Source organism: Eucyclogobius newberryi, unplaced genomic scaffold, assembly GCF_026437365.1.
Source record: "Eucyclogobius newberryi isolate DKJ021-1_F unplaced genomic scaffold, fEucNew1.0.hap1 SCAF_18, whole genome shotgun sequence".
NCBI classification, from domain to species: Eukaryota; Metazoa; Chordata; class Actinopteri; order Gobiiformes; family Gobiidae; genus Eucyclogobius; species Eucyclogobius newberryi.
Window position 1 is genome coordinate 35,035,699 of NW_027315812.1, and position 26,815 is coordinate 35,062,513.

The 26,815-nt window shown below is 47.0% G+C and overlaps 1 protein-coding gene and 1 long non-coding RNA gene across 7 annotated transcripts in view; one reads left to right on the top strand and one right to left on the bottom strand.

The window, feature by feature from the left end:
- slc12a7b (solute carrier family 12 member 7b) overlaps window positions 1–26,815 on the bottom strand; it is a 382,436-nt gene that overhangs the window by 267,690 nt on the left and 87,931 nt on the right. The gene's annotated exons all lie outside the window — the stretch shown is intronic.
- On the top strand, window positions 12,592–15,590 carry LOC140364860 (uncharacterized). The gene is made up of 2 exons (XR_011927740.1): window positions 12,592–12,802; window positions 15,403–15,590. It is a non-coding gene; the product is annotated as an uncharacterized lncRNA (long non-coding RNA).

Below are 26,815 nucleotides of genomic sequence, written 5' to 3' on the forward strand. Positions count from 1 at the left end.
AGGAGAGAGAGGGGACAGAGGAGAGAGGGGGCAGAGGAGAGAGGGGACAGAGGAGAGAGAGGGGACAGAGGAGAGAGAGGGGACAGAGGAGTGAGGGGACAGAGGAGAGAGGGGACAGAGGAGAGAGAGGGGACAGAGGAGAGAGGGGACAGAGGAGAGAGGGGACAGAGGAGAGAGAGGGGACAGAGGAGAGAGAGGGGACAGAGGAGAGAGAGGGGACAGAGGAGTGAGGGGACAGAGGAGAGAGGGGACAGAGGAGAGAGAGGGGACAGAGGAGTGAGGGGACAGAGGAGAGAGGGGACAGAGGAGAGAGAGGGGACAGAGGAGAGAGAGGGGACAGAGGAGTGAGAGGGGACAGAGGAGAGAGAGGGGACAGAGGAGTGAGGGGACAGAGGAGAGAGGGGACAGAGGAGAGAGAGGGGACAGAGGAGAGAGAGGGGACAGAGGAGAGAGGGGACAGAGGAGAGAGAGGGGACAGAGGGGAGAGAGGGGGCAGAGGAGAGAGGGGACAGAGGAGAGAGAGGGGACAGAGGAGAGAGAGGGGACAGAGGAGTGAGGGGACAGAGGAGAGAGGGGACAGAGGAGAGAGAGGGGACAGAGGAGAGAGGGGACAGAGGAGAGAGAGGGGACAGAGGGGAGAGAGGGGGCAGAGGAGAGAGGGGACAGAGGAGAGAGAGGGGACAGAGGAGAGAGGGGACAGAGGAGAGAGGGGACAGAGGAGAGAGAGGGGACAGAGGAGAGAGAGGGGACAGAGGAGAGAGAGGGGACAGAGGAGTGAGGGGACAGAGGAGAGAGGGGACAGAGGAGAGAGAGGGGGCAGAGGAGAGAGGGGACAGAGGAGAGAGAGGGGACAGAGGAGAGAGAGGGGACAGAGGAGAGAGAGGGGACAGAGGAGAGAGAGGGGACAGAGGAGTGAGGGGACAGAGGAGAGAGAGGGGACAGAGGAGAGAGGGGACAGAGGAGAGAGGGGACAGAGGAGAGAGGGGACAGAGGAGAGAGAGGGGACAGAGGAGAGAGGGGACAGAGGAGAGAGAGGGGACAGAGGGGAGAGAGGGGACAGAGGAGAGAGGGGACAGAGGAGAGAGGGGGGACAGAGGAGAGAGAGGGGACAGAGGAGAGAGAGGGGACAGAGGAGTGAGGGGACAGAGGAGAGAGAGGGGACAGAGGAGAGAGAGGGGACAGAGGAGAGAGGGGACAGAGGAGAGAGGGGACAGAGGAGAGAGAGGGGACAGAGGAGTGAGGGGACAGAGGAGAGAGAGGGGACAGAGGGGAGAGAGGGGGCAGAGGAGAGAGGGGACAGAGGAGAGAGAGGGGACAGAGGAGAGAGGGAACAGAGGAGAGAGGGGACAGAGGAGAGAGAGGGGACAGAGGAGTGAGGGGACAGAGGAGAGAGGGGACAGAGGAGAGAGGGGACAGAGGAGAGAGAGGGGACAGAGGAGTGAGGGGACAGAGGAGAGAGAGGGGACAGAGGAGAGAGAGGGGACAGAGGAGAGAGAGGGGACAGAGGAGTGAGGGGACAGAGGAGAGAGGGGACAGAGGAGAGAGAGGGGACAGAGGAGAGAGAGGGGACAGAGGAGAGAGGGGACAGAGGAGAGAGAGGGGACAGAGGAGAGAGAGGGGACAGAGGAGTGAGGGGACAGAGGAGAGAGAGGGGACAGAGGAGAGAGAGGGGACAGAGGAGAGAGAGGGGACAGAGGAGTGAGGGGACAGAGGAGAGAGAGGGGACAGAGGGGAGAGGGGACAGAGGAGAGAGAGGGGACAGAGGGGAGAGATGGGAGGGACGAACAAAAGAAATAGCATGAGAGAGCGGGAGAATGAGAGGTGATGGCCATGTTGAAACGGGCGTTTTGGCACAGTTTGGAAGTATGATTCAAAGTACTGATCACGTGACCTAGATGGTTCATGAAGCTTGTCATGTGACTCAGTCATGTGACTCAGACGGTTCCTGTTGAGTCACATGACATGTTGTTTCTCAGGTGTTTCACAATCTGGAGCCTGAGAACATCGAGGGCTTTAAACGAACCACAGAACAGCAAGTCTGTCTCAAACCTATGACTCCATAAAGTCTCAACCTGCTCCCACAACATTTCAAAGGTGTTTGCCAGTTGGACCCGTGTTGAGATAAGTAAAAAAATGATGATAGTCACGTCCTCAGGAGTTTGTGCAGCTTCCTCACACTGACACGCCACGATACTAAACGGTAAAGCTGTGACACACCTTCACATTAGTGCAGCGGTCCGGGCTCTGGTCCTAAAGACATGACAATCTGAGTTGGAGATCTGTTTGGTGCGGGACTAGTTTGTGTCAGGAATCACTGAGTGCTTCTCTCAATTAGCTGCTTTTCCAAAGTAAGAGGTTAAAAACACAAATAAGTTAAATTAAAAAGACTGCGTCTCTCCACAGAGGGAAAATGTTGGCCAATTTATTTATTTTTATCCTAGCTTATTCATATTATTATTCATATCAATAATAAATACAACTAAAATGTGAAGTTATTTTATTTGTGGTTTGTGAAATGTGGTTTGAACCATCGTAGATGACCAAGTGATTTTAAATAGTATATATCGTCTAGAATTAACACTTGTGTAAGACTATACATCCCAAAAGATTTTTAAAAATACATGATCCTTTAATAATTCAAAACAGCAGTGATATTCACATTGTTGTTGCAGAACAAAGCCAAAAGATTTGGATGCAATGTGATCACCACAAAGGGCAACCCCTGGAGCTGGGAGTACCTCTGTCCCTTAGGTCACCAAATGGCTCCAAGGACCCGGCCCCTGTTGTGAAGTGGAATCTTCCACTGGAGCCAAAACCCTCTCTCCAAGCTAGATGGGGACGTTTCTCAAAGACAAAGTTCTTAAATTAATATATTTCACATTTGAACTCACTCTATGTGATCTAAATCTGTTCCTAAAACAGTTTTATTAAATGGACACCTTGTGTTTGGAAATGTGTTGCGTTTATGCCATATTTGCCATGATGTACATTTCCCCATTGACTGCTAATGATGTGAGTTCATTGACAACATTGTAATGCGTTGTCATGGTTATGTCAGAGAGTGACCAATAGATGGTGCACTTGTACTTTGTTTTCATTAGGAGATTGCTTTTATGTGTTTTGGCCCCTTCGGGCCACCGTTGTGGCAGCGCAAAGCGGCTTGGCAGTACAGCATTTCCCCTCTGTGTTCTGTCCTGACTCTGTAAGAGACACAAAGCCAATTGCTTTAAATCGAATCTATAAATATCTTTGTTATTATTCGCCATCTAGGCAAGGGCCCGTTTCATACACAAGGCAATTCAAAGTGCTTCACACAACAGGAAAACAATGCATTCAATTCACAAAGAAATTACAGAAACAAAAATACAATAAAATTAACTAAATTAAAAAACAAACAAAAAAAAACCTAGCCACAGAGGGTAACGTGTCCAACTCCCTTTTAAATCAGTCCAACTGATTGTCTAAACTAATGAAATCACAAAACAATTTAAGACATGAAAGAGAAGAATGCAAAGAAAAATCCTTTCAGTCAAACACAGCTAAACAAACTGTTTTTATCTTAGATTTGAACATTGTCAGAGCAGAACCTGTCTCACATGTTTAGTCCTGACTCTGGCACCAGCAGGAGGCCGGTCCATGTTTAGTCCTGACTCTGGCACCAGCAGGAGGCCGGTCCATGTTTAGTCCTGACTCTGGCACCAGCAGGAGGCCGCTCCATGTTTAGTCCTGACTCTGGCACCAGCAGGAGGCCGGTCCATGTTTAGTCCTGACTCTGGCACCAGCAGGAGGCCGCTCCATGTTTAGTCCTGACTCTGGCACCAGCAGGAGGCTGGTCCATGTTTAGTCCTGACTCTGGCACCAGCAGGAGGCCGGTCCATGTTTAGTCCTGACTCTGGCACCAGCAGGAGGCCGGTCCATGTTTAGTCCTGACTCTGGCACCAGCAGGAGGCCGGTCCATGTTTAGTCCTGACTCTGGCACCAGCAGGAGGCCGGTCCATGTTTAGTCCTGACTCTGGCACCAGCAGGAGGCCGGTCCATGTTTAGTCCTGACTCTGGCACCAGCAGGAGGCCGCTCCATGTTTAGTCCTGACTCTGGCACCAGCAGGAGGCCGGTCCACACACTGATCTGTTGAATGCAGTGACAGAGTGAATCCACTGGTCCATAGTCACCTGCGACAGTGAAACATAGATCTGACTCGTCTGCATCATTGTGATTGGACACATTTTCACTGTGTATCAACTGACCTAACGGCAGCATGTAGAGGTTGAACAGAAGGGGTCCAAGGACTGACCCTTGGGGAACCCACAGGTCAGGGGCATGTTTTGTCTGAGACACAGCTGCCAATTTCAACAAAGTACTTCCTGTCTTCCAGAAAGGGTTTGTTCATCTGTTACTGTGGCAACAGGACACGCCCGTTTTTACTGCAGCTTCCAATAATTTCAGAGAAATATCTTTCTCTAGTTCTACATAAAATGAGGTTGTACATGTTCAGCTTCTCTTTGTAAATCTCTTTGAGCTTTGACTTGCGCCATTTCCGTTCGGCCCTGCGGCACTCCCTTTTCTGTGCCCTGACCCAATCATCATGTCTCCTTGGCAACTTCTGCTTAATTTGAACCATTTTAGCCTTCATAGGGGCGATGGTGTCCAGAACATTCAAAACACTAGATGTAACAGAGTTCAACAAATCATTTACATTAGAACATGAGACATTTTCAAAGTTTATCATTTCCATAAACAGTGCACCTGTGCCATCATTTATGTGTCTCCTCTGAACAACTGCAGGACCAGCCTCTGAACAGCTGCAGGACCAGCCTCTGAACAGCTGCAGGACCAGCCAGTGGTTTGGGAAAAACAGACATGTCAAAGAAGACATATGTCTACATGTTTTTTTTTTTTTTTTTTTTGTTTTTTTTTTTGTAGTTTTTCCTGGCCGAGAAGGAGAGTCTAAGGACAGAGGACCCTGGGACATCGTCCCTCGCCACCACAGACATTGTCTGACTTCATCGCCACCACAGACATTGTTGATTCATTTCTCCCTGTGGCCCTCAGAGGCAACTGTTGTTGTGATTTTGGGCCTTACAAAAATAAATTGATTTGATTTGATTTGATTTGATTAAAGTACGGCGTGTCGTCGGTACACGTTTATATACACGTTTATATGAAAGAGGAACTTCACCAACGATCGGGACACGCACTGGAATCGCTTTAAATTAACTTGTTTTGACTTTATTCGGCTGGATTGAGTGTTTTCGTCGTGTCGTTGCGATGTGTTTTGGCTCCGGCCCCGCCCCCCGGCTCCGGCCCCGCCCCCCGGCTCCGGCCCCGCCCCCCGGCCGGCGCCGTACCGCGTTTCCACAAAGGAGGAACTCATGAAACTGCGGAGAACAGTCGTCTTACCCGGAGATCGTCACGTTATCCCGTCGCAATACTGACCTAACCTAATACTGATGTGCAATTCTGTCATATGTGCAATTCTGTCGTATGTGCAATTACTGTGAAATTCATGTGCAATCTATGTGCTGTCGTGACACATTCATGTGCAATTACTGTCAGGATCACATGCAATGGTATTTATTTATTTGTCTATGGGAGTTTTTATTTATTTATAGGAGATCTTCTACTGAAAGTGTTTTTCAGACTTCCTATAAGTGATCTGTTCTTCTGGATCTACCTCTGTATCTACCTGCGTTGCACCAATGAAATTTCCCCATGTGGGACAATAAAGGAATATCTTATCTTATCTTATCTTATATACCTATATATATATATATATATATATATATATATATATATATATAAATATACATATACATATATATACACATACACATATATAAATATGTGACCCGCCGCCCGTAAAACCGCCACGAGTCGGCCCCGACCAAACGGAGAAAAAGACAGAAGAAGTTTTTTTTTTCAAATGTGTGATTTTCGTTTTTTTGCAAAATGTGCAAGTTGAAGTTATGAAGGAGCCGCTCCGTGCTTCAGATAACACTATTGGTTGTCTTAAAAGTATACATTAAGCTGTTAAAAATGGGTAGTTTTTGGGTCTTTTTCCAGCTCTCCGCTCGGGGCGTTACCTATTTCCAGCCGTGCAATGTTGTTATTTTATTTTGTTATCTTATTCAGCAGCAGCTACATGTTCCTCGAAGACATTTCATTCATTTCTCCAGACTTTCTCCAGAGCTTATGATTCTACCACTACTACATCTATCAAATGCTTAAGACAAAAGTGCCCCCGGTCCTTATGGCGTTTGTTCCTGCGCTAGCCACTGAGTTTGGCTTGTTGTTCCGACCGGAGCTGGACAGAGCTAACCTAAGCTAAGCTAAAACCCTGCACTGTTCAGCGCTGTGAGATCTGCAGCACTGGACCCCTGCATTGCATTGCAACGGAACTGAGGTACTTTTACTCTAAAGGATTGCTTTACCACTGTGTTTCATGGTGGTTTGGTGTTAGTTTTTTTCATGATTTTATTGTCACTTTTGGCTTGTTGTTGTTCCACCGGAGCTGGACGGAGCTAAGCTAAGCTAAGCTAAAATGCTGCAGCACTGTTGAGCACTGTTTAGCGCTGTGAGATCTGCAACACTGGACTCTTGTCTTATTGGACTCGCAGAGATCCATTTGCAGCGGAACTGAGGTACTTTTACTCTAAAGGATTGAGTTAACGCTGACTTTTGGGGGTCGAGTTAGGCTACCGGAGCCAGACGGCGCTAAGCTAAGCTAAGCTAAAACGCTGCTTCAGGCTGGAACTGTTGAGTGCAGACTAATAGGAAACCATTGATAAATAAGGCCTCTAATATTGAAATATGCAATGCACGGACGTTAAAGGAGTGGGTTTGAAGCATCTAGCACTGGCAATCTGCTCATATATTAGCTAAAGCTGAAATGTTATTTTTAAATTCAACTCCGACTTCTGGATGGTAGATGTGATTTGTTAACGTGAAAATAAAATGTCACTTAACTCTGTGTTTGTGTAGATTGTTAGCGATTAGTGTAATAAACATGACTTAATTCTGAGGTTGTTCTGAGTCAGTGTGACAGTGTGAGGAGGGGAGGGGCTTATCTCAATGAGATGCAAATGAGCACATTGTCCTCCATGTGAGCCCAGGTCAGGAATGTTTGAGCCCTGTTTTCTCAGTAAAAGTTTTTCAGAGTTGTTTACATTGAAATGACCACAACTTATTCAAACATTATCAGATGTACATGAGACATTATTGTATAGCTTTATAAAGTTCACTTTCGGAATCTGTGAATAACTCAAAATGTCTCTGGGGAGACTTGTGATTGGTTTGTCCATGGTCGGTCACATACATGGGAAAAAGTAGAAATCTGGAGGAGTTACACAGTGAAGGAGAGATCTGACTCTCACAGACGGACAGGAGGACGCGAGATAGACTCTTCCGGTGACGCCACTTCCAGTGAGTGTATGGCGTTTTCAGAGTTGTTTGTTCGCTACTTTCTATCGTTAATCCATGAATTATACACACTGTTTTAGCCTCATATACACAACAGTGAACGTTTGATTGCTCCACAAACAATCCGGAGCCTAATACAGCTCACTTTGTTCAGTATTTCGTAGATTAAAACCCACCTTGCTCTCTAGCCTCAGCCTATGCTAGCCTAGCCTAGCGTAGCCGCTAGCGTCATGGCTGAATCTTCCTCTGCCTTTACCTGCTCAAGTTGTCATATGTCGAGTCAGAACCCTGGCTCTTTCTCTGACGACAAGTGCGTGAAGTGCAGTGTAGTGGAAGCTTTGGAGGCCATGGTTACAGAGTTAGAAGCGCGGATCCGCTGTTTAGAGGAGCTAAAGGCTAGTTATAGCCAGGTTGTATCATCAGGTTTACCGGACTGCACAGCGTTAGCATTAGCAGTACTAGCGAGGCTAAGACTAGCCCATCAGGGCCTCCCATGCAACCAGGACTAGACCAGGAACAGAATAAGGACCAATTTGTGTCAGTTTAGAGGGGTCAAGGCGCTAAACGCCAATCTGTAGTGCACCGTGAGCTTCCCGTCTACAATAGGTTCTCTCCCTTCAGCGATCACACTCCCACTGAATGGACTCGTGACACTCTAGTAATTGGAAGTTCTATAGTTAGAGACGTGAAGCTAACAGCTGCTGCTAGCATTAGGTGTTACCCAGGGGCCAGAATGGGTGACATCGAAGGAAACCTTAGGCTCTTAAAGCAGAGTAGACAGAGGTTCCGTCGAGTTGTGATTAACGCAGGCGGTAATGACGCCCGGCGGAGACAATCAGAGGTGCTCAAAGTTCAAGTAGGTCCGGTGTGTGAATTGGCAAAGAAAATGTTCTGGTCCCCTGCCCAATCGGATCAATGCTGAACTGTACAGCCTCTTTCAGCATCAACAGCTGGTTATCTAGATGGTGCCCTCAAAACAACGTAGTCTTTGTTGAAAACTGGAGTGTGTTTTGGGGAAAGCCCGGGCTCATACGCAGGGATGGCCCCTCCCACTTCAGAGGGTACATCCCTATTAGTTCAGAATTTGCCCCATAGCCTTAGTGGCCTAAAGTGACCACCCAGGGATGAGCCCCGGGCCCAGAGCAGCAGTGTAAGACACTCCTCTGTCGCTGAGCTCCTGCCCACTATGTCACATGTGAAGTGTTCAGATTCAAGGCAGATAGAGACTGTGTGTGTCCCTCGTGTGAATAATGCCAATCAAACCTAAGAAAAACTATTTCAGGCGTCAGACCAAATAACTTGAGAAAAATAACACTCACAAATGATACAGTCCTTACAAATAAACAAATAAATAAGCATACTAAACGTTAGATCAATCTCCTCCAAATCGCTTTAAGTTAATTAGTGATTATAACTGAAACTTGGCTTCAACAAGATGATTATGTCAGACTAAATGAGTCCACTCCACCCACCCATGTTAACCCCACCCACCCATGTTACCTGTCACACCTCCAGGAGCACAGAGGTGGTGGTGTGGCAGTGATCTCACACTCAAGGCAACTCACAAGTCCTAAAATGAACAATGCATTTCACTCATTTAAAGCCTCATGTGTCAATCACATGTCCAAATATGAGAAACCAAAAAGGAGTTTTGTTCATAGTTTTCTACCGACCTCCTGGTCCTATTCAGATTTTTTAACAGTTTTCTGACTTTATATCAAACTTAGTGTTAGCCTGGGATAAAATAGTTATAGCTGGAGACTTTAATATCCACGTGAACGTGAGTGATGACGCTCTCAGTAATGCCTTCAGCGCCTTGTTAGACAGCATTGGTTTCACTCAGAATGTAAATAAACCGACTCACACTCACAAGAACACTCTGGATCTTGTCCTAACGTATGGAACAGAGATTAGTGACCTCATTGTCCTCCCTCAAAACCCTATATTGTCAGATTATTTCATAATTTATTCAGTTTATTCTTAAAAATCATCAGCCACAGAATAAAGTTATAATGAAAAGGACAAAATCCCAAAAATCTCTATCAAAGTTCAAAGAAATAATAGAGCCAATATTCAGTGACATGTCATGTGATCATGTCATGTGATCATGTCATGTGATCATGTCATGTGATCATGTCATGTGATCGTGCTGAGAACAGCTTTAGTCCAGTGGAAGTGACCGATCTGTCCACTTGACCATGAATTCTCTCAAGTCTGCTCTTGATGCTGCAGCTCCGTTAAAACAGAAGGTCATTAGGCCAAAGCGCCTCCTCCTGGTACAACCAAGAACTGCGTTCACATAAGAGTTTGACTATTTTGTCGCTCCCACACAGAAGAATCCTTAAAAGCTTGGAAAAGCTGCCTACTGTCCTATAAGCAGGCTCTGCGTAAGGCCCAAACCAGTGTAGGGGACCCATATGTCTCAAAAAGACCTTTGGAAGACAGTACCTTTTCACAGTTCAACAGACTGTTGCAGAAAGCAAAAGGAATGTTCCCATCCCCCATGGACCAGTAACACTGTCTTCACCAGAGCCTTTCCTCCTTAGATCAACGCCCTGATAAGGGACAGGATGGAAAGTTTCTCAGGATTAAGTCCTAATGACTGTATTTCACATTTAGTTTAGTTTGCCATAAGAACTGTGTTTGAAATGTGTTCATGTTATACTTAATGTACTTCTTCATTATCTGCTAAGGATGTGTGTTCATTGACGATGTTGCAGTATTTTGTTATGGTTTTTTTATGTCGTTTTTGCTGTCGTTTTTTTGTCCAAACTGAGAATAAGTTTGACCAAGAATAAATGTCACTCCCACTCTAGGCCACACATCCGAGGTCAGATAAAAAGACCAGACGAGCCTGCGCTCACTCTCTCTTCCCTTCGGCTCTTGATCTGAACCTTTGCCAGGACACAACGGGTCGTGGACCCCGGGGGGCCCTCCCCCACCAGGGAGGCTCCATTGTCCTCCAAACTTTCAGCTTTCAAAGGCTGAAGCTACATCTTCATCAAAGAATGCACAAGTCAACGGATCTTGGACTCATCAAACGCTTCGAACGCTAAACCTGCTCAAGCATCAGCGCCACAGACAGCTCTTAGGACCCAAAGAGCTCTGAGGACCCAAAGGGCTCTGAGGATCCAAAGACGTGAGGAGGCCTTGCTCCACATCTGAGCCTTCCTTGGACACGTGAGACCTGAGAGTGGCTGATACTTGCAGAGTGGCATTAAAGTCAGGTTCCCTTGAATTATTCTACTAGAATTGATCAAAACCTTATTCTTAATACCAGCATTTCTTCTAACTAAGTTGAGCCCAGGCACACCTGGGTAACCAAAACCGGAAGGGTAATTCATTGCTTTTATATCTTTGTTTATTAAACCACACAAAACCGTCGTGGTTTATAGAGCCTTTGTATTCATCTTTATAAGATTATAATTGTCGGTCAATGAATCGTGTTCTTCAGAGAATGAGACTGAGGAGGTATTAATGTTTTGCTGAACAGGCTTCAGATGGTGCCCTTTTAAAAATAAATATGAATATTAACTACCCAAAATTCTACACATGTTGTCCACAATGTAATGGCTCGTCCCAGAGAATATACGTTACATCTTGGTACAAATGTGAGAGGAGGAAACGAGTAAGAATACCCTACACCGGACACTATTCAAATTAAATAGAAGTCAATAAAAGTAACACTAGATTTTTTTTCAGCAGAGAGAACTTCAGCCCTTATGTCCTCTAAAAGCTCCACTTGTGTCCTAGACCCCATTCCAAGCTCCTCAAAGACATTCTCCCCCTAATTATACACTCTATTCTGAATATAATAAATACTTCAGTAGAAAGTGTTTATGTTCCACGTCCTTCAAACATGACGTCATTAAACCTCTTCTGAAAAAGACTCATCTAGATCCCGACCTATTGGTAAACTACAGACCTATTTATAATCTTCCCTTTGTCTCTAAAATCCTGGACAAAGTTGTAATAAAACAGCTTTGTCGCTCCCTACAGCAGTGTTCAGAGCCCACCACAGCAGGGTTCAGAGCCCACCACAGCAGGGTTCAGAGCCCACCACAGCGGGGTCCAGAGCCCACCACAGCGGGGTCCAGAGCCCACCACAGCGGGGTCCAGAGCCCACCACAGCGGGGTCCAGAGCCCACCACAGCGGGGTTCAGAGCCCACCACAGCAGGGTCCAGAGCCCACCACAGCGGGGTCCAGAGCCCACCACAGCGGGGTCCAGAGCCCACCACAGCGGGGTTCAGAGCCCACCACAGCGGGGTCCAGAGCCCACCACAGCGGGGTCCAGAGCCCACCACAGCGGGGTCCAGAGCCCACCACAGCGGGGTTCAGAGCCCACCACAGCGGGGTCCAGAGCCCACCACAGCGGGGTCCAGAGCCCACCACAGCAGGGTTCAGAGCCCACCACAGATGGACTGGTCTCAATCCTGGTTCTGACCTCAGCGTTTGACACCATTGACCACAACATTCTACTGCAGAGGTTAGAATGTGATGTAGGTGTCAGAGGCCCCGCCCTCAAGGCCCCGCCCTCAGCTGCTTTAAATCCTATTTATCTGATAGGTTTGTCCATGTAAACCAGAACTCCTCCCCTTGCTCTAGGGGAGGAGCTCACTTACGTTGTGCCTCAGGGGTCAGTACTGGGTCCAGTTCTGTTTCCTCTTTATTTGCTGCCGTTAGGTCACATGATCAGGTCACATGGCATTAACTTCCACTGCTCTGCAGACGACACTCAGCTGTATTTATCAATGAACCTGATCAGAGCGATCAAGTTCAGACTTAGAGCTTGTGTGAAGGAGATAAAAACATGGAGGAACTTAATGATCTGTTTCTTAACCCTGAAAAAACCGAGGTCATTGTGCTGGAGGTCATTGTGCTGGTCCTGAACATCTACGAGACGCTCTATCTGAGCAGATAGTCTCACTGAAGCCTCCAGTTCTACTGTAAGAAACCTCAGAGTCTTATTGGACCAGGAGCTCTCATTTAAAGCTCATATAAATCAAGCCTGTAAAACAGACTATTTCCATCTGCGTAATATAGATAAAATCAGAAGAATCCGGCCTAAAAGCAATGCTGAACAACGTCTCCTGCATTTGTAACGTCTAGATTCTCCTGTAACTCCTGCTCACAGCAGGTCCTAAAAGCTCCATAAAAGCTTTATCTTGTTCAAAATGCAGCAGCAAGATTACTAACAGGAACTAAAAGAAGAGAGCACATTACGCCGGTGCTGGAGTCTCTTCACTGGCTCCCCGTCGAGTCTAGAATCAAATTCAAAATTCTACTCTTGACCTACAAAGCCATAAATGACATGGCCCCTCCCACCTCAAAGATGCTATAGAACCATCTCATCCAAACAGAGCTCTTCGCTCTCTAAATGTGTAGTTGGAGATGTTAATCGCTAACTAGGGTTCGGCAGCAGGACCAACTCTTACTTCCCCAGCAACCACACCTCCACTCTTTAACCACGCCTCTAATTACCCAGAAGACCTATATATGTACAAGCCAATCCCAGCATCTCTTGTTGTTTCTGCTCTCTCGACGCCGGCAGCCGCGCTTGCCCAGAGCAGCCGTGCTCACTCAGAGTCCCGCAGGCAGCTACGCTCGCTTAGAGCCCCGCCGGCAGCCGCACTCGCTTAGAGCCCCGCCCGCAGCCGCGCTCGCTTAGAGCCCAGCCCGCAACCGCGCTCGCTTAGAGCCCCGCCAGCAGCCACACTCACTTAGAGCGCCCGCCCGCAGCCACGCTCGCTTAGAGCGCCAGCCCGCAGGCCACGCTCGCTGAGAGCCCTGCCGGCAGCCACGCTCACTCAGAGCCCCGCCGGCAGTCATGTTCACTCCAAGCACGAATCTCGCCAGCAGCCGTGCTCGCCCCGACCCACGGCAGCGTCCACGCGCTCGCCCCGACCCACGGCAGCGTCCACGCGCTCGCCCCGACCCACGGCAGCGTCCACGCGCTCGCCCCAATCCACGGCAGCCGCCTCACGCTCGCCCCAATCCACGCATTCATTTCCCAGAGCCCATCTCTGAGCCACCGGGCACAGGGATGTCTACCACAGAGCCACCGGGATACGCCCCTCTGGTTCTCCAGTCTCTCCTTCGACCCTCTTCTTGCACAGAGTCTGTTCTCCACTCGATCTTTCAACTCTTCATTCATCCCCCCCTTCCCCATTCATCCAAACCATTCGACCCCTTCCCCATTCATCCCACATCCCACTCGAGCTTTCTGCGTCCTCACCAGGGTCTCCGCTGGCACCAGGATGCTGTCTCTCCCAAGAATAGACATCGGGCACCGGGACGCAGTCTCTCTCCAGAGCTGTCACTGGGCACCGGGATGCTCATTCCTCTCACATTCCCCTCTTCTTCTCAGAGGAAACATCTCTCAGCGTACACCTCATCCATCGCGTATCAATTGATGCATCGAAGACCACTCAGAGCACTCCAGCCCCTTCCAACCCTTTCCAGCTGCCATACGCACTAAACAGTCCTCAAGCGCTTAGTCTCCTCTACCAGGCATTCACATAATCCCAGAATTATACCCCACTATCGTTCCGGACATTTTGGGGGTTCGATCAGTCAGAAGGCACTTATTCAACACCTCTCGAGTCTAGTAGATCAATAAGGGATATCTTACTATGCCGCACCTCATAATACTCAAGTCTATCCCCCTCTTCCCCCTTTCCATTCTCTCACCAAGATAATCATACTTATTGTTTCTTTGTCTCTTCTTCTCTCTGTGTGCATTAATGATTGGGTTTGTGCAGATTTAGACCCATCACTATTCCTCGATCTTCGGGAACCACATACCTCACCCTCATTTATCGCTCCTTTTGACTTAATTTGCTATCTGCAGCTCGTCAACTCCTAAATCCATGCAAGCGTTTTGCTCTCCACTCCGGAGCAAGGCGACTCCACCATAAAATTCAGTTCTATCGACAGCCCGTTCAATCCTATTACTCTCGCACCTTATTCACACCATCTACTTCCGTCGACGACCCACAAACGCTAAAACTCTATTCAAATGCACCAGTATTAATCCTCGTCTCAATAATGGACAGACTGCTTTCGATTCGATCCAGCTCCTCTTCCCTCGTGTCACTCAGTAACATTATTTTCAGCCAGGCTTACGTCGAGATCCAGATCAACTTCCTTCATTTTAAATCATTTTTGGGGTTCTGAATCGGCTGGGCTGATTACCCCCATCCTGAGTCTCTATCATCGATCCATCATCGCTCCATTATCGCTCCATCATCGATCCTCCATCAATCCTCCATCAATCCTCCATCGATCCATCATCGATCCATCATCGATCTCTCATCGATCCATCATCACTATTATCAATAAACATTCTTTCGTATTTCATTGTTGTGGCGTGGTCCTTGCAAGTGAAGTGTAGTTGGAGATGTTAATCGTTAACTCGGGTTCGGGAGCAGGACCACGCCTCAACCTCTTACTTCCCCAGCAACCACACCTCCACTCTTTAACCACGCCTCTAATTACCCAGAAGGTCTATATATGCACAGGCCAATCCCAGCATCTCTTGTTGTCTCTGCTCTCTCGACCCCACCCTCCCACCCCATGTCTCTATCATCTTCACCTTAACACATCACCATCTATGGAGGGAGGGTTCTGAATCGGCTGGGCTGATTACCCGAGACAGAGCCCCCATCCTGAGTCTCTACCCAGCCATCTCTCATCAATCTCTCATCGCTCCATCATCGCTCCATCATCGCTCCTCCATCGATCCTCCATCGATCCATCATCGATCCATCATCACTATTATCAATAAACATTCTTTTGTATTTCACTGTTGTGGCGTGGTCCTTGCTAGTGAAGCTGGCTTTCTGGTGGACCCAAGAGTCGCTAAAAGCACAGTAGGAGGTGTAGAGCCTTCTGGTGGACCCAAGAGTCGCTAAAAGCACAGTAGGAGGTGTAGAGCCTTCTGGTGGTCCCAAGAGTCGCTAAAAGCACAGTAGGAGGTGTAGAGCCTTCTGGTGGTCCCAAGAGTCTCTAAAAGCACAGTAGGAGGTAGAGCATTTAGCTCCCAAGCTCCTGTGTTATGAAATCAGCTCCTGTCCATGTTAAAGAGGCCGACACAGTCTCTTCATTTAAGACCAGGCTTAAAACGTTCCTCTTTGAAATGGCTTATGGTCAGGCCAGTTAGGAACAGAAATTGCCCTAGGAGCTACTATGGGGGAAGTATGGCAGCTTGAGCACTATCCTCTCCCCCAAGGGGAGTGGGACAGACCCATTGATGACCTGTGGACCCAGATGCTCCTCTCCTGGTGAATCGGTCTCTACTCCATATGGATGGTCCTTCATCTGCCATGAGGCTCTGGTTCTCCTCCTGAGTGACTCCAGTTCCACTGTCTCTCTCGCGTCCGTCTGAGGGAGTCAGATACCCCCTTCACTGTGAAACTCCAGGTTTCTTTTTTTTTTCCAAGGAGATTTTTTGTAGTTGTTCCCGGCCGAGAAGGAGGGTCTAAGGACAGAGGACTCTGGAACATTGTCCCTCGTCCCCACGGACATTGTTTAATCAGTTTTTCATTGTCGCCCTCAGAGGCAACTGTTGATGTGATTTAGGGCGTTACAAAAATAAATTGAATTGAATTGAATTGAAAGAATCCTTTGGCTTGGAAAAACTGGACTTCTGTAGGTATTTACAAATAAGGAGTTATTACAACAAAGAAATTGAAAAGAATGATGACCATCATAGCTTTTTGACTGAAACATTTATTTAAGATTCTACGTAGTAACTTTCGAGGGAATTGATATCTAAATTATACAACTGTATTAACAATCTGGGCATCCACTCTACTGTTTACAGAAACAAAGAAAAGTGTTAGCAGTCACCGCCAGAGTCTCGCTCTAAAACCTACAAATCAAGTTAGAGTTAGGGGCAAAACTTTGGTCATAAGCCAACCAGTTTAAACATATTTGGCTCGAGCCATTCCATGGAATGGAATGTGACGAGTCTTTGTTATTGCCTGGTTTCTTATTATTATTATTCATGGTCATTTTGCCACAACTCTGGCATTTTTGACCCCCTGAACATTGATGAATGTCACACATGGGACATAGACGCGATCGGCTCGGCCCGAACTCGAATAAAATGGAGGTTGTGAGAACGCCCGTCGCAACAGCGTCGCCTAGAGCAAAAATGAAAAAACATGAAATTCTTAATCTTTGGCCTAGGCACATGAGACTTGGGACAGTGATAGAGCGACCTTTGACCTCTGACCTTTGAGGAGTAAAACACACCTGGAGCCTCGCTCTATGATAAACAGGAAGTCAGCCATGTTGAATCAAAGTGACTTTTGTTTTTCAAAAATCTTACTTGTCCTAGGTTTTTTGTCCGATTGAGCTCAAAACAACACTTTCTGCATCTAAAGACATTGACATTTAAAAAAAAAAAAAAAAAAAAAAAAAAAGGATATTCTTTACGGTCTCTGCGTAACACGCCTTTAAAAAAGGCTTAATTTTCCTGTTTTTTCAAGGACAAGTCACGCCTAATGGAAATGATCTACGGAGCTCATATTTCACTCACTAATGTGTTTTTATGTCTGATTGGAAATAATTAATACCATGTAATAAATGTACTCTATAGTACATTGTACCCCTACCCATTGTGTGAAAAACTCAACATTGTCTGATTTGTTTGAAACTCATGGATTATATTCTGCTCGAGACGCCATGAAAAAAAGTGCGTTGCAGATATTGTGTATTTTCACAATTGGCCAGCAGAGGCGCAATGAATGCCTTCACTTCCTCTTCCGCTTTTATTTTGATGGAACATTTCCTCTCGTGCCGTGGAATTAGCATTAGCGTTAGCATTAGAGGCGGGTCTCTGGTGCTAGGTGACGGAGGTACAGGGAGGAGGGCGGTTGCGAGTGGCGGTGGCGAGAGCCATCATCGCCGCTACAGCGGCTTTAATTGTAGTTTAGTATGTTTTGATTAGCTCTTTCCTTTTTTTCATAGTTTTTTTTTTTTTAAATAACAGAACAGAAAAAAAAAGAAAGAAACATTTAAAAAGAAAAGAAATCATGGCACAAAATTGTCGAAAATTAATTTAAAAATATATATTGTTCTAATATCCATTACTATATCAGCCCAATCTTTAACTGTCAGTTTAGTTTGTGTCATTCATTTTTTTTGTGATGGATTTTTTATTTCAGTCAGAAGTATGTTCCAGAGGTATTTACAGTTTCCATGTAAAGGGTCTTGATGCCAAAAGACATAGTTCTGAAGTCGAGTGGGAGGATGATGATGTGGGATGATGAGAGTGAACCTAGAGGATGGCACTACATTGACTTATAACTATTCTGGAAACGAGAGGACCTGTTTAAGAGAAATGGCCCCCACCTATTCAGAAGTGGAGTGAGGGTGCTGACAGAGAACCTGCTCCACGCTCTGAGGCATTGGACTGGGCCTGGACAGGGTCCTGAGCAGATAGTTAGAGAAGAGAGGAATGAGAGATGAATTCCTGCTCCATCAGCCAGAGACCGAGCCAATGTTTCAACATCAAAAGCACCACAACCTCAGCCTCCACCAGAGGATTCATCAGCAGCCGCTCCACCACCAGCAGCAAAGGATTCAGCTCCAGCTGCTCCACAATCACTTGGGTCCCCCCCTACAACATCTACTCCCACTACAGATTCCTCACTCTCCTTCCCATCTCCAATCTCACTCAGCAATCTTGAATGTCTGATCAAATCAGGCCTTAAGATGGCTCCACTCATGCCTAATGTAGCAAGATCAAAAGTTCTGATGTCAACACTGAGGAACTCGTCTCGCACAAACCTATGTCCCCAACTCCTGCTACACCAACAAAAGCCCTACCACCCATCCCCCCTCGCCTTTCACCTGGCATCTCCCATACATAGGATGCACTTGGTCTCAGCGTTTCCGGGACTTATAGTTATGATAAAAATTAAATTCAATTTATTTTTTAACGCCCAAAATCACAACAACGGTTGCCTCTGAGGGCCACAGTAAAAAAAAAATTAGGCAATGTCTGTGGTGGCGGGAGACGATGTTCCAGAGTCCTCTGTCCTTAGACCCTCCTTCTTAAATCAACCTGGGGCCCTGTGTAAAAACAGCCTCCCCTTGTGGCATTTCTGTAGTCACATCATACGGATGGGAGAACAAAATGCGAGTCAGGCCCAATCTGAGAAATGTGATTCATATTCCCTGTGAAAAGATAAGGCCTAGTCCCACTGAAACTAGTCTGAAACTTGCTGTGCTAAATGTCAGATCCTTATGTAACAAATCACTCTTAATTAATAATTATTTATTTTTGTAATCTTGATTTTATGTTTTTAACTGAAACATGACTTGACAAAAACACAGGAAATGTAGTTCTAAAATAATCTGCTCAACCCAACTTTAAGTTTGAATCTGAAACACTAGAAAACAAAAAGGAAGGTGATGTCTGTGCACTTTTTAGAGATTAAATAGTTACCCACAGCTTGTCCTTCGTGGTGTTTTTATCATTTGAGTATGTATCCTATGGGGGTTCTCGTCCGGGTTATGAGTCTGGACAGAATGGTCGTAAGGTAAGTAGAATATTTTTTTTTTAACTCTGACCTCCTCCCGCCGCTGCATTTAAAGTTGAGGAGAAGACCTTTTCTATAAATTTCTCTGATTGAACAGTTTAAATTGTGGAGGATATTAGATGTTGAATGTCAGAAATAGTCTATCATAAAATTATAGGACACTCGTACATTTTCGAACAAACCCCGAAATTATTTTTCTGCCGTGTAATAGGGAAAGACATTTTTAAAATATTTTAAATTCACTATTGGCAAAAACATTTTTAAACATTTTAAAGGACCTTTTGAATTTTGATTTTTGAATTTTGCGGGTTTTACATCTTTCAATGTGGGATTTCTGATTTCTGCAATGTTGTTTTAAAATTTGTGGCACTGTTGTGATGTTTTGCCTTGTCTGAAGTAATTTTCTATTATTGAATGTTGAATGTAGGAATAACTGTGGATAAGCTAAAGGGTACTCTGGGATTTTATTGAAACACTGACACATTGACACACTGGGACCAGTGCGGCCGGGTTCGAGTCCCGGTCCGAGTGGATTTGAATTCCATGGGAGTCATGAGAACTCCATGTCTGGGTTAGAGTCTCGAGACGTAGTCGTACGCTATTGTTGCGAGGTTATAGCAGTACCTTTGGGGATATATTGAGGCCCCTCAGAAAAGCTAGGTTATAGCAGTACCTTTGGGGATATATTGAGGCCCCTCAGAAAAGCTATTAGGGAAAGAGAATTTGGGAATTCAGAATCAAAAACAACACTTTAGGGATAAAAGAGAAATGTACCATGAAAAAAACAAAAAAACTTGAAAGGTTTAGTCGGACTACCGAACCACACGGGAACTGGGAGGATGTATTTGAGGGGATCAAGCAGCAGAAAAGAAAAAGTCTAAAGAGAAAAACTGAGGCTACAAGCGCAGTGGACCAAGTGGAGGAAAGATCGAGAAAAAACACTAAATGCACTAAAGCACGGGGGGGCAGACAGTGAGAGAAGCAGAAGAAAAACGGGAAGTAGTCACAGAGTAACTGTGACCGCGGCACAATGACTAAAACACAAGTAGCGACAGACTGAGGAGAAAAGAGGAAGTGACTCAAAGGCTCCCAAAGGGGCGGGACTTTATCCTGCCCTGGCGGGGCAGGGCAGCATAGTGTCAACTTCTGACACTATGCAGATTTCTCAGCCAATTAGAAGGCGAGCAGCTTCTGTGTGGCGTTGACCCATTGGCGGCCCACATCACATGCAAGCTAAATTTACCGTCTCGCTGAATGAAACCTCAGTTTTGTTGGCCCAGCGGTTAAAGACACGGTGTGGGGCGCTCGAGATCCCGAGTTTGACTCCCGCTCCCACCTAGAATTTATAGATTACGTTTTTTTCCCCTTCGTCCCCTAACTACTACAAAAACTTAGGGTTAGAGGTTAGGTTTAGGTTTAGGTTTAGGTTTAGGGGTTAGGGGTTAGGGGTTAGAGGTTAGGTTGAGGGGTTAGGGGTTAGGGTTGGATGTTAGGTTTAGGGTTAGAGGTTAGGTTTAGGGTAGAGGTTAGGTTTAGGTTTAGGGGTGATTTATCTTACGGTCAAACACTATCTTTGAGCAGACTTTACTACGTGTGATGTGGAACATACTGTAATGCAATGAAAAAAAACTTCTAGCATGTCCATTGTCATTCTCTATTTAGTTCATTCACGCGTTAGTTCAAGTTCTGTGGCGCTGCCAACTCCTGGGAGCGGCGAACACGGATCTATTCTGGGTGGGAGGAGACCAGATTTTAGGTCAACTCCCACCCAGAAGCTGCTCGCCTTCTGATTGGCTGAGCGTCAGAAGTTACCTACGAAAAAAATATTCGCGCCCTGGCGGAGTATTGAGTACCACCCTCTACTACCCCATCAAACAGAATGTGACAATATGTCATCAAAAGAAAAACTATATAAATCTGCTATAGCACAGAAATAAAAATAGGCTATAAGATTTAATAAGATGAAATAGAATGAATAGAATGAATAGAATGAATAGAATGAATAGAATGAATAGAATGAATAGAATTAATAGAATTAATAGAATTAAAAAATAAAATAGGTAATGGAGACCAAGAGACTGAGGTAAGTTTGGAACACGGGAAGAGAAATGCGAGAGACACGAGAAGCTCTGGAGAAACTTAGACAAGATATGCCACAAAACCCTGGACCAGGGGAAAAATCCCCAGGACGACAAAATATCTGCTCGGACTGTGACAGGTAAGAAACAAAAACACTCCAAAGCTAAGAAGGATACTTCAGGAAACTCCACATAGGACAACACCTCAACGTCATCTTCTAGCTCGAACTTGGACAGTGATGACTCGGATTATGCAGATGAGTTCTTGGGCACAGCAGGACAGAACACTGCGCTGATGAGGAAAGCATTAAAGGAGGTAAAAAAGAAAGAAAAGCAGAAGGTAGGTAAAAAAAGAGAGTGAAAGAGGACAGGCATCCAAGCATTTCAGATGCCTTTGATGGTGGACAGACATGAGAATTTGGGAGATTTCCAACCATTCCAATTCAAAGATCTACAAGCCACAGCAGCTCAACTTCCTCCTCTGTGCAGAGGAGGAACTAAATGAATCTCAGCATTTAAGTAGCTTGACTGTCGGTCATCAGTTGGGAGTGGGCGATGTCAGAAGCATCCTGGGTCAATGTTGCAGCACTTATGAAGCAAAGCAGCTTGAGAAGCGTGCTAGAATGACCAGAGCGGTCGATTATGTGCCGTTTGGTCCACACGCTCAAGCTTTCTACACAGCTTTGAAAGAAACTTATCCTGATCTAGCGGCCAGCACTCCCCGTCTCACTCCATGGACCTTAGTCAATGGACCTGAAGAATGGTTCCAAAAATGCTTGACCCATTGGATAGACACCCAATTTGGAACTCAGATGGCATAAGTCATACGTCATAAGGCGCTGGTACAGCTGGCAGCCCGGTGTAAACGCTCTCTCTTCTTTCTCACACTTATTGTGCTTTATCTCCTATATTAATATAGTTAGTATATTTTTTCTATTTTACTGTACGATAGGGACACGCGCTGGAATAGTTTTTTAATTCAACTGTTTTTGACTTTTTTCGGCTGGATTTGAGCGTTTTTCGTTGCGTTCGTTGTGTTGTTGTGACGTGAGCTAGCTCCGAGTGAGCCCACCAGCCCCCCCCCCCCCCCCCCCGCGCCCTCCGGCCGCGCTAAAGTACGGCGTGTCCACGTTTATATACACGTTTATATGAAAGAGGAACTTCATGAACGATCGGGACAGGCACTGGAATCGCTTTAAATTAACTTGTTTTGACTTTATTCGGCTGGATTGAGTGTTTTCGTCGTGTCGTTGCGATGTGTCTTGGCTCTGAGTCCCCCGGCTCCGGCCCCGCCCCCCGGCCCCGCCCCCCGCCCGGCGCCGTACCGCGTTTATACAAAGGAGGAACTCATGAAACTGCGGAGAACTGTCGTCTTACCCGGAGATCGTCACGTTATCCCGGCGGATATCCTAAGGAAAACGCAACGAAGCAGACGGGCTGGACGTAAACTCCGAGAGAAGAGAGGAGAAAACAGGAAGTCGGTTCCCGCCGTAGTCATGGGTAACGTGAGGTCCCTTCAAAATAAAATGACGGAAATAGCGAGCCTCATGCGGTCCCAGAGGATTTATAGGGACAGCAGCGTCTTGATTTTCACAGAGACCTGGTTAACAGCAGAAATGCCAGACTCTATTGTAGGTTTGGACAATTTTCATCTGCTGCGGGCGGACAGAACTAGAGAATCCGGGAAGAAAAGAGGTGGAGGTCTGGCGGTGTATGTGAACACGAGCTGGTCCAAACCCGAACACTGCACAGTGAAGGAGCAGCTATGTAACTGGGATATTGAACTATTGGCTATTGGCATGAGGCCATATTATCTGCCCCGGGAGTTCTCACATGTGATTTTGATCGCAGTCTATGTGGCCCCGTCTGCCTGCTCTCCTGCACTTGTAGGCTGCAAACACAGCATCCACAGGCTCTCTTCCTCATCTCTGGTGACTTTAACCACGCTTCTCCCTCTTCTGTCCTACCAACATACACCCAGTATGTTACCTGCCCCACCAGAGAGAATAGAACATTGGACTTGTTTTTTGCCAACACCAAGGAGGCTTATTCCTCTTCCCCCCTCCCTCCCCTGGGCAGCTCGGACCACAACCTTGTACATCTGAGGCCTGTGTATGAACCCATCGTGCGCAGGCAGCCTGTGGTGTCCCGTGAGGTGAGGATGTGGTCTGCTGAGAGCGAGGAGGCTCTGAGGGACTGCTTCAGCACCACTGTCTGGACTGAGCTTTATGACCCACATGGGGGGGACATCAACACCATCACAGAGTGCATCACGGACTACATCAACTTCTGTTTTGAGAACATTGTTCCCTCCCGGACGGTGCGGTGTTTTCCAAACAACAAGCCATGGATTAACCGTGAACTGAAGGCTCTGCTGAAGGAGAAGAAGAGAGCCTTCAGGTCAGGGAACAAGGAGGAGCTGAGGACTGTGCAGAAGGAGCTGAGGAGGAAGATCAGGCAGGCTGAGGCCGGCTACAAGAGGAGGATGGAGGAGCAGCTGCAGCAAAAGAACATTCAGGGAGTGTGGAGGAGCCTGAAAACCATCTCGGGCTTCAAAATCCCCCCTGCCCAGACAGAGGGGGATCTACAGTGGGTGAATGATTTAAATGCTCACTTCTTGAGGTTTGATCGGTCACCCGCCCCTCCCCCTGCACAGCTGCATGCTCCCTCTTCCACAGCTGGACAATGCCCTGCATCTGTTCCTCTTCGCTTATCTGCCCCGGACCATCAGCTCCCCACTTCGCCTGGACTCACCCATCCCCCCAGCACACGGTCCCCCTGCCAACCACTGACTGTCACAGCAGCACAGGTGAGGAGTGAGCTGAAGAGGATTAAAGTGAGGAAGGCAGCAGGACCTGATGGCATCAGCCCCAGGCTCCTTAAGTCCTGCGCAGATGAACTGTGTGGAGTTGTGGAGCATGTCTTCAACATGAGCCTGAAGCTGAGGGTGGTACCACAGGTCTGGAAGACCTCCTGTCTGGTACCTGTGCCTAAGACACCGCGCCCCAAAGACCTCAACAGCTTCAGGCCAGTGGCTCTCACGTCCCACCTGATGAAGACACTGGAGCGGCTAGTCCTGGACCACCTCCGCTCCACCGTGAGCTCAGCCATGGACCCGCTGCAGTTTGCATATCGGTCTGGCATCGGAGTGGAGGACGCCGTCATCTCCCTGCTGCACCGCTCTCTCTCTCACCTGGAAAAGCCTGGCAGCTCTGTGAGGATCCTGTTCTTCGATCTCTCCAGTGCCTTCAACACCATCCAGCCGCTGCTCCTGAGGGACAAGCTGGAGACGGCTGGTGTGGAGTATGACCTGGCAGAGTGGATCCTGGACTACCTCACAGACTGACCCCAGTTTGTGAGAGCCCGGAACTGTGTGTCTGACACTCGGACCTGCAGTGTGGGGGCGCCCCAGGGCACTGTCCTCGCGCCCTTTCTCTTCACCCTTTACACTGCAGACTTCAGACATGACACGGACAGCTGTGCCCTGCAGAAGTTCTCTGACGACTCTGCCATCATCGGACTCATCACGGACGACGATGACGCGGAATACAGAGGACTGGCGCAGGACTTTGTGGACTGGTGTCAGCGGAACCACCTCCTCATCAACGCGGGGAAGACCAAGGAGATGGTGGTGGACTTCCGCAGACGCCACCCCACTGCCCCCTCACCAGTGAACATCCAGGGACGGGACATTGAGAGAGTGGACTCATACAAGTACCTGGGTGTTCATCTGAACCACAAACTGGACTAGACTCATAACACAGACGCACTGTACAGGAAGAGCCAGAGTCGGCTCTACCTCCTGAGGAGACTCAGGTCTTTTGGAGTGACAGGGCCACTCCTGAAGACCTTCTACGACTCTGTGGTGGCATCAGCTCCTGTAGGTGTGGCCTGCTGGAGCAGCAGCATCACAGAGAGGGAGAGGAAGAGGCTGGACAGAGTCATCAAGAAGTCCAGCTCCGTCCTGGGCTGTGCTCTGGACTCGGTGCAGGAGGTGGGGGACAGGAGGGTCCTGGCTAGATTCACATCTATGCTGGACCATGAGTGTCACCCCCTGCAGGACACTCTCTCTGCTCTGGAGAGCAGCTTCAGTGAGAGACTGATCCACCCTCGATGTGCGAAGGAAAGGTTCCGTAGGTCTTTCCTTCCTGCTGCTGTCAGACTTTATAACAAAAACTGTTAGTACTGAAGACTCGCAATACTGACCTAACCTAATACTGATGTGCAATTCTGTCATATGTGCAATTACTGTTGGAATTCATGTGCAATTCATGTGAAATTCATGTGCAATCTATGTGCTGTCGTGACACATATTCATGTGCAATTACTGTCGGGATCACATGCAATGGTATTTATGTATTTATTTATTTATTTGTCTATGGGAGTTTTTATTTATTTATAGGAGATCTTCTACTGAAAGTGTTTTTCAGACTTCCTATAAGTGATCTGTTCTTCTGTATCTATCTCTGTATCTACCTGCGTTGCACCAATGAAATTTCCCCATGTGGGACAATAAAGGAATATCTTATCTTATCTTATCTTAAAATAATTTACATGATGGCCGTTCCCTCAAGTGTAAAAGAACAACCAAACAACCTCATGAGTGGTGACGAGGTTTGTTTCAGGAGACGCGTTGACTCAGTATCATGCTAAAGAAAAAAAAAAAGAAAAATCTGAAGCTCAGAAATTGCAAGAACAACTGTTGAAAATGTAAGTGAATGTAATGCAATCTGACTAAGCCTTTGCGCACAGACATTGGGGGACGGACACATTTACACTCTTTTGTGTCATCTCCTCACACTCCCGTCAATCTGCTCAGACAAGATCCGCTGATGAAGGCTAGAACTACTATTTTGTGCTCCGAAAAAGGACTAACTGTTGCATTTCCGGATGGACAGTCAATTTGCTCTACCTCATCACGCAGCTCTGGACAATACCTAATGCAGGGACAAGACACACCCACTTCATGGCAGCCCTGGTTTGACACTCCTACCACACACATCCAGATCCTCTCCATTGTACGCCTTTGGTACAGAAATTTCAGGTCATGAGTGGACTATCAAAAATGATCAAATTTTAGTGGGAACAGAGGGCGTTGCAGCTGTTTGTAAACTAACCATGGAACAATTAGAACGGTACAAGATGACTGACTCTAAGCGTGCCACATGTGTCTCTGGCCCTGTCACCAGCTTATCAGGCGAAAAGATCTAGGCCCAATGACCAAATGATTGACCTCTGTGACTGATTGGCATACAACATTTCTCCTGCTGGCTGCTCCCACCGTCTCAACGGGTCTGTCCACCAAAGATGTACTTTTGCGGCTTCAAAATTGCGATTTTAAAGTATCTCAGCAAAAGTTACAGTGTAGATGCCCAACGTGCTGAAAAATAAATTGATTTGATTTGAAATTCTGGGACGCAGTGTCCAGTGTAGGGAACTGCATTTCGCCAGAGCACAAAAACACCGTGCTTCCACACATGCTGTGGTCGGTTTGGTGCAATCCACCTCTTTGACCATGACTGCTCTCAGACAACGTTGGTTGCTGAGGGTGTCAACATGGCTGACATCCTCTCTTGTGATGGTTTTCCTCATGACTGGGTTTCTCTTACTAAGACCTTGGCCAAGGCACGTTCTGATCTTTCTTTTGAACCACTGAATGAAGGAATTGTGTTTTTCACTGATGGATGTTGTTTTAGGAAGCCGGACGTCTCTCTGTCTGCAGCAGCTGCTGTTGTTAAAGCTGAAAGTGACTCTTTTGTTGATTTAA